Consider the following 8,044-nt stretch of genomic DNA (forward strand, 5'->3'; position numbering starts at 1 on the left):
TAGCATACATTTTCCTTCAGATTCTTCCATCCTCCCAAACTTATCACATGAGAGGCATTTTGTCTAATAGATTGAATTGGGTTACAGACACCATTAAAGCCAAAATGTCATCTGTGTTTAAGAGAGGTTTGCATATAGCATAGTCTCTCTTTCCATTTGTCACATAATTAATGAAAATATAGTTGCTGGTTAATTAGGACTATTGTTATTTGTCTTCTCCTTCCTCTTCCTTATTGTTGTTGTTGTTGTTGTTGTTGTTGTTGTTGTTGTTGTTAATTAATCTTCTTAGGTTATATAGCAGCATTAGAATGGCTCTTTTATTTGTGCAGGTATAATCCTGGCAAGTAAAAGTGTAATAACTTTTAAAACATTGATTATCTTCACAAAAGTTGCTACCCTTTTGGAATGCAAAGATGCTTTTGGGAAATAATGGATATTTTTTCATATAGGGCCCATGATATTATGGGAAATAGGAGATGAAATTATCAAATATTCTCATATTAAAAACTAGAGAAAAACATGGGGTTTTGGCAACACTATGCAAAATCTAATGCCAGAAAGGCATAGAAATGCAAGAAATACAATTTTATTGAAGACAGGAAAAATTTAGGTTTGCAAATTAGTTTTTAAAATATTTTAAGTAATTTTGGTACACTGTTGTTTAAAGGAAAATGTTTGACTAATCCTACAACTTGAGCAAAGCACCTGCCATCTTCACGGTATCTGAGCTCTAGCGAAAAATGATTGTGCATATAAGAAATAAGAGAATTCTAATTTTGTAGACTAAGAATGATTTCCAATGTTCTCAAAAAAATGAACTAGCGACACCATACCTGTAGTAGACAAAGCAACAATCATTATATGATACTCAACAGCAATACAATGGAACAGGGAAATAGAAGCAGAAGTTAATTAATGAGACAACAAATGTCTCTCTTTTTGGTGCATTAAGGTAGATTAGACCTTCATTTTAGAATCAATAATTCTATCGAGATTTTGTTTGTTTTTTAAACAATTGGGTAGTGACAGCCCTGCTAAGGGTAATACTATACATTTTGAAATAAGGCAGGTAATGGCAAAAGTGATTATTTGGAAAAACAAGAAATGCAAATATATTTTATTCTAGATTAATGAAGCAAGTCATATCATATGTGTAAAACACCTATCATTATTTGTATAAATTGCTGTGCTCTTTTATTTATCCTGCTATTCTGCAGGGTCACAAGTAATTATGTCTATTCTATACTATTAATATATACTGTGGGATTATAAAATAGAAAACTTAGAAAAATGATATTTCTGTCTTTGATAAAATAATTTCTTATAATGAGATACCACTCTGTGGAATTTGGCTTAATCCTTATTATTATTTTATTTATTGTCAGGCATTCCTTCCCATCCCTTACGTCTCTATCATACAAATCCATCCATACATCCATCTATACATACATACATCAACAAATGAAAGATTTAATAGATTCTAATTATCAGTGCATTTTTTCCCCAAAGTTTCCATTACAAATTAACTCAAAGTGAAATACTAAAACATGTATAGTACTATTCTTGAATTTGAGGTACTAATTAGTAGAGTGTGCTATTCAAGTAAAAGACCAAGTCATTTATTTAATGATACCATAAGATTCTAAATTTAAGGCTATCAGACTTGAAGCACTGGATGTATTTCAAGAAAATGTTATATTAACATTACATATGTGTGTGCATTTATGTTTGTATGAATGTTTTATATTTACTAAACTTTATTGCTTTGATGTGTTGAATGACAATTGCAAAATGTCTGAACTATCAGTTTAACCGTGTTTAGCTTTAAACGCAAAGGATTCTGTTGTACCACACATATTTTATTAACTCTCTTATAACAGTTTGCAAGATGGCAATATATGTTTAATGCTATAATATAAAACAGTCTATCCTGAAAATATTTTGATAAAAGTCTAAATTACATGCTATGTGAAAATAAATTTAGAATTTTGTGGAGAAAATTCCTTTTTGTGAATTAAAATATTATCCAACTTTGACCTAAATTCATATTGTTATCTGAAGCTAATTCTCACAACTGATGGAGTTATAAAAATTAATTTTCCACATATAAACTGGAAAATATAATCCACCTAAATAATAGTACTACATGTATTGCTTAGGACAAAAGAAGCCATGCATATTTCACTGAAAATAAATATAGATGACATAAAAAATAAAATTCGTAGATAAATTAAAAATTTTTTCAGTCAAATAGAAACTGCAAAAATGCAAACAAATCTCAAAAATAGGGCACTAAATAAAAATACTACGAGTATAGATATCCAACAAAGTGTAAACTGGAAGTCTGTGTATTTGAAAATATAGTAACTAGTAGGAAAAATGCATTGCATATCACTTATAACCAGCCCCTAACTTAGCAACTGGCACATGGTTGATGTATGGTAAATGTTTGATGAGTGAGTGAGCAAAGCTATTGATTTGAAAAAATAATTGAAGCATTCATATCTGGTTGAAATCATAGATGACTATGGCTTGAACTATAAAATAGAGAATTATATGATTTGTGGGAGGCTGTAGAAATAGTCGAAAAAGAGATCTTTGGGAAATTACAAATTAAAAAAAAAGAGGAGATCTTTGGAAAATTACAAGTGAAGAAATTAGGCTTAAGAACTAATGGCATTAAGTGATTAAACTTTATTTTTTTGTAATATTAGGAAATTTTAGGTATTTTTAAAAGGCCAAGGAAAGTTATCTGTGGAGAACTTGATATCTCAGGAGAAGATTAAAAAGTAAAAAAAAAAGCTCAAGAATCTTCTAAAATTAATATTTCATCAATAGCACACAGAAGCTTTTATTTTTACATCTGTGGATACTGAAAATAACTGTTTGCTGACTTCTTGATATCTGTAAAATTATTGAATTGGGTTTGGACTTTCAGAAGCATGAAATTTGAGAAAACCATGAAATAATTCTGAGAGAGAAGGAGAAAGAAAGAAAAATGAACTCTTGAAGTACATGGAACAAAAAGAAACAAATTGATTAGTAAGAAACCAGGAAACATTTTCAAATATACCATGGGTACCCATGCATAAACATTGTAAAAAATTAAATTAAATGTACTCTTATTATACACTCTAATTTTAAAATTACACAAAGAAAACTTTGTTGTTATCTCTCTCTTTTTTTTTTTTTTTAATTTGCCATTGTCTCCCTTGTTTAGAGAGACAGGAGTGGGTAAGATGCTAGAGTTGCATCAGCCATTAGACATCTGTGGATAAGGACATCATCCACACGTCCATAATATCCAGTGGAAGAAACGTGATATATTGGAAAATTGGTGATTCCTCTCAGTCATAGAATCAACAGCTTTGTTACCAACTTTGGAAATTAAGTAAATAATATGCATTCTTATGATATAAGCCAATTTTAACATAGTCTCTTTTGTGCAGTCAATGTTCCAGATAATATACATAATAATTATATCTTTATGTTATTTAAAAATTCAGGGGTTTTTTGGCTCTTACAGAAAAAATATTTTGAAAAGAACTTGTCTAAAATACAGTGCTATGAGGAAGACAACATAAAATAATTTAAAATGAACAATTTGGAATCTGGTGCTAGAATAATTAAAAGTCATTGACAAATTATACATTTAACCATACATATTCATCTATTCATAAAATATCCACTTTGAACCAGGCTCTCTTTTGTTTACTAGACACAGAGTACAGAACAAGGAAAGAGACAAAATCTAAGTTAAAAAAAAAAAAACATAAATAGCGATATGCACTACATAGAAAATGTATTTAAATAAGATATACATTAACATATTAAAAGAACAAAACAGCAGCAAAATCAAGATCCTTAGACAATAGAAAGACAAAAAATAATCTTTTAAATACCTAGGAATTGTATGGTTTTAAGAATTTTAAATATTACAGTTACTAATACAGTGAATGTTATTTCATTATTCATCTTCCATTAAAAGTTCGATAGAGGATTAATGACATTTCAGATTTTGTATTATGTTATTCAGTGTTTGAACATACACAATGTCAACATAATAGTATCTATAAATGTTCACTACAACAAAATACTTATGCTAGGAATAATGATAGCATTTAATTATGTTTTTTACAATCATTTATTCAAATCACAAAATATATGCTCAAAAACATACCCATAAACACTTTGTTAATATATTAAAACTCCTAAAAATAATAAACATAGCAATGAAAATTGACATAAAAACATTAAGCTTAATAGCAAAAGAATGAATTAAAGCATAGTCATTAATCCTTTCATTGGTTATTAAATATGAGAATATTAGCTTATTATTAGTAGTAGTCACTTTGGTAATTAATATCAGTTTTCTAATGTCATTAACTGCAATGCTAAAATAGATTGAATTTAACTCTTCAGAAGTCATCACTTACAGTACAAATACCCATAAAAATGAGAATAACAAAAAGTGATGCAAAAGAATACATGTTCTATTCTGGATTTGAACTGATTTTTATGAACAATCATGAGAAAGTCCAGTTACCTTATTAACTGTTCTTTAAGAGCAATAGATTTAATTTGCCTTTTGGAGTGAGAGTAAAATTACCCAGCCTGAAAGAAAAGTATGGTAGCTACATTTTTCTTGTTAATTCTCTCAGCTAAATTTTGATCTTTGCTTGTACTCTTTTTGTCGTAGGAGAAAAAAGCAACCACCAGTAGGAGAAAAAAAGCAGCCATTGTCAGAACATTAAAACAGAGCCTCAGACCACCTTGTGCCTTAGGTAAAAATATGACAAAATCAGTATGGCACATAGATGACTCTAGCCACACCGAAATTCTTGAAGATATTCCTATGGTCGTTTCTCTAAATGATGCTTCCTTTACTAATAATGTTTCTCCCTTCCTTATCTGATAATCTCCTATTTGTCTTTCTATACTCAGATCATAAATCGTTTTTATGAGACTTTCACTAATTTTTAGATGAATTAACTCTGTCCCTTACTATGTCCCCACAGGCCTTTGCTCAACCTCTTTTCATTACTATATTCATTACATTAATCTGCTAAACTTACTCTTCCGTTCTCTGTGACATAAACTATTCTTTATCCAATTTAAACCTATGAATCTTCTTGTTCCCCCCCAAACAAATGGGTATCCAACTTGCTTCACAAAGAGGACTTGACACATATTTCACAGGGAACTTAGATGGTATCTGGTAAGACTGCTCTAAATTTACTGCTACCACATAAAACATCCTATACAAACACACCCATTGTTTTCTCTCTGCTTTTTGTTAAAATGAGAACTTGTTCTTTGACCTTTATGAAGTTAACCTGTACCTGCAGCTCTGATCCATATGCTCTCAAGAACCCTATACTATAGCTTAATTCTTTTACTCCTGTGGGAATTCAACTTTACCTCTTACCTTAATCATTCTTATCATCATTTAAATATGCTCTTTTAGAGACCATTTTTGTCAGTCACTGTGCTCATACACATATATTTTCTCCTCATATAGTATGACCTTTGAAGAGTATTCAGTATTTTTTGACATTCTTTTATCTTGAAAGATCTCCTTTCCATAGGCTTCTACAACTATGATATCTCACTCCTCTTATTCTTCTAATGTCTATTTTTGGCAACAAATTCTTGATCTCTTTTGCAGGTATATACTTCTGTATGCAGCCATTACATATTGGAAGTACCCAAAGTCTCTCATAGACTTTCTTCTCAATCTGTACTCTCTTATGGTAATTTCTTCTATGCCCTCTAGGATATTTATCAAATTGTCCCAGGCTGAATCTGTGGGATAACTAACTTCCTTCTCGACATTGCCATTTGTATGACTCAAAATTGCCACGAACTAAACAAGTCCAAATCGTAACTAATCATCCTGTTTCCTTGTCGCTCCCCCAAACATGGCTTTTCTCCAATTATTCCTATCTTAATGAATAGAATTACTGTTCAGTCGATTCCACAAGCCAGAAACTTAAAAGTTAACTCTCCTTTTTGTATTTACTAACTTTATAATAAAGGATAAAAATGAACATCCAGAGGAAGCAGTACATAAGTTGAGAATAGGAAGGGCTTTAAGGGGTCATGAGTGCAAGGAGTTTCCATCTCTGAGGGAGTGGGGTGTGCTCCCTTCCCAGCATGCAGGTGTGCGGGTGTGCGGTGTGTGTAGGTTCACCAACCCAAAAGCGCATCAAATTTTATTGTTCAAGATTTTTGTTTGTTTGCTTTGAAAGTTAACTTTGATTTCACTCTCTTTCAGTCTCTCCCTGTTTAAATCTGTCACCAAGTTCTATGGATTTTACATGACAAATATCTCCTAATTCCATTCTCTTTCCTCCCTCTCATTCTCAATCTGTAATTTAATCCACCATCTTTTTTTCCTAGACTAACTCTATAGCCTCTTTATTATATTGTCTTTTTTTATTCTATCTTCATACTTCAGACACAATGATATTTTTAAAAACCTGCTATTCTAATCATGTCAGTCCATTATTAAAATCTTCCTGCTTTCTATAACCTTAAAGAAAGTTTAATATTTGTAAATTGGAACTGATGTATTCTACTTCATTTGAGCTGTCTTTTTTTCTGGCTTTATTAAAGTACTTTTAATATAGAAAAACAACTGTACATATATAATGTATACATTTTGAGGAATTTGGACATATGCATACACCCATGACACCATCACCATAATAAGGTAATAAACATACACATCACCTCCAAAAGATTTCTTGCATCCCCTTGTTTTTTATTTATTTTTATATTCTCTTCTGTGTGTGGTAAAAACGCTTAACAGATCAACCTTCTTAACAAGTTTTCAAGTGCATAACACCATATTGTTTAAGATATTATTCTGTTCTCTCCAGCCTCATCTTGGACCACTCTCCTTCAATTTCTTAGGGTTCCAGTCACACTGAACTTTCTCTGTTCATTAAATGTGCCATGTCTCCTCCTACCATATGCTATTTCTTTTGTCCAGGACATATTTCCTTCACCTTTCATTCAGTAAATCCCCACTCATCCCACACATGTCAATTCAATTGTTTTATCTTCGTGAAAATATTTCCTGACCCAGGTTACTAAATCTCCTTAGCCATATGTCTGTTTTCACAGCTCTTATCATCCTTGACATTTTATATTTTTCTGTTATTTAATTTATGTCTGTTTCTTTCCATATACCCTAAACTCCAACAAGGCATAGACTATATCTACTTTTCTTCTTTACCAAGTGCAAGTGCCAAGCCTAATGCTTGAAATATAGTAGGTAATCAATTATATCTGCTGAATGAATATTATTTTGAAATTTTAAATTAATACTTTTTTCTTCTTCCCTTAAGTTCAGAGATGACTAAAGTATTCAGCTCTGAATTCTCAATGCCTTAGACAGGTCCTCAAATTACTTAAGCAAAAAATTATTTTTTCATAAAGGAGGGTAGGTTGGAAATGTAAGGGAAAGAATATATTAAGAAAGACAAGATAGAATTATCATAGATCCTTGAGAAAATGTTGTTTATTATAACTGCAATGGCATCTAATAGAATTTGAAAGTTTTTACAAGTGCCTTGTACTTTGATTTATTTTCTATTACAATGTTTTAATTTCTGAAGAAATTTAAATAACTTACATTGGGTTGGTGATGTGAATAAAAGAAAGAATTGCCACACAGAAAGCTTGTCAGTTTCTGATATCTGACTCTTAAATAAGTCATTTTCAAACTGGCAAATGGAGGAAAGTTGCATGGCCTTGTGCTCTCTTAAGCTTACTTATTAATATCCAATCCTTAATAAAATCATTCTAAAGAACTTGAGGAATCAGATTGTCTAATTTTCAAATTTTAATTTCTCTTTGAACTTAAAAATAAATAATACTTTTGTATGTTTAATAATACAAATTAAGAAACAATTGTGATTATTTTATAATCCTTTACTTAATCTCTGATCTATAAAACAACTTCATTTAAATATTATTTCATTATAAATGGAACCTATAATATGCCAGATATGTACATATTAATACCATGAAAATT

The sequence above is a fragment of the Pteropus vampyrus genome, unplaced genomic scaffold (genome assembly GCF_000151845.1).
Source record: "Pteropus vampyrus isolate Shadow unplaced genomic scaffold, Pvam_2.0 Scaffold13, whole genome shotgun sequence".
NCBI lineage: Eukaryota > Metazoa > Chordata > Mammalia > Chiroptera > Pteropodidae > Pteropus > Pteropus vampyrus.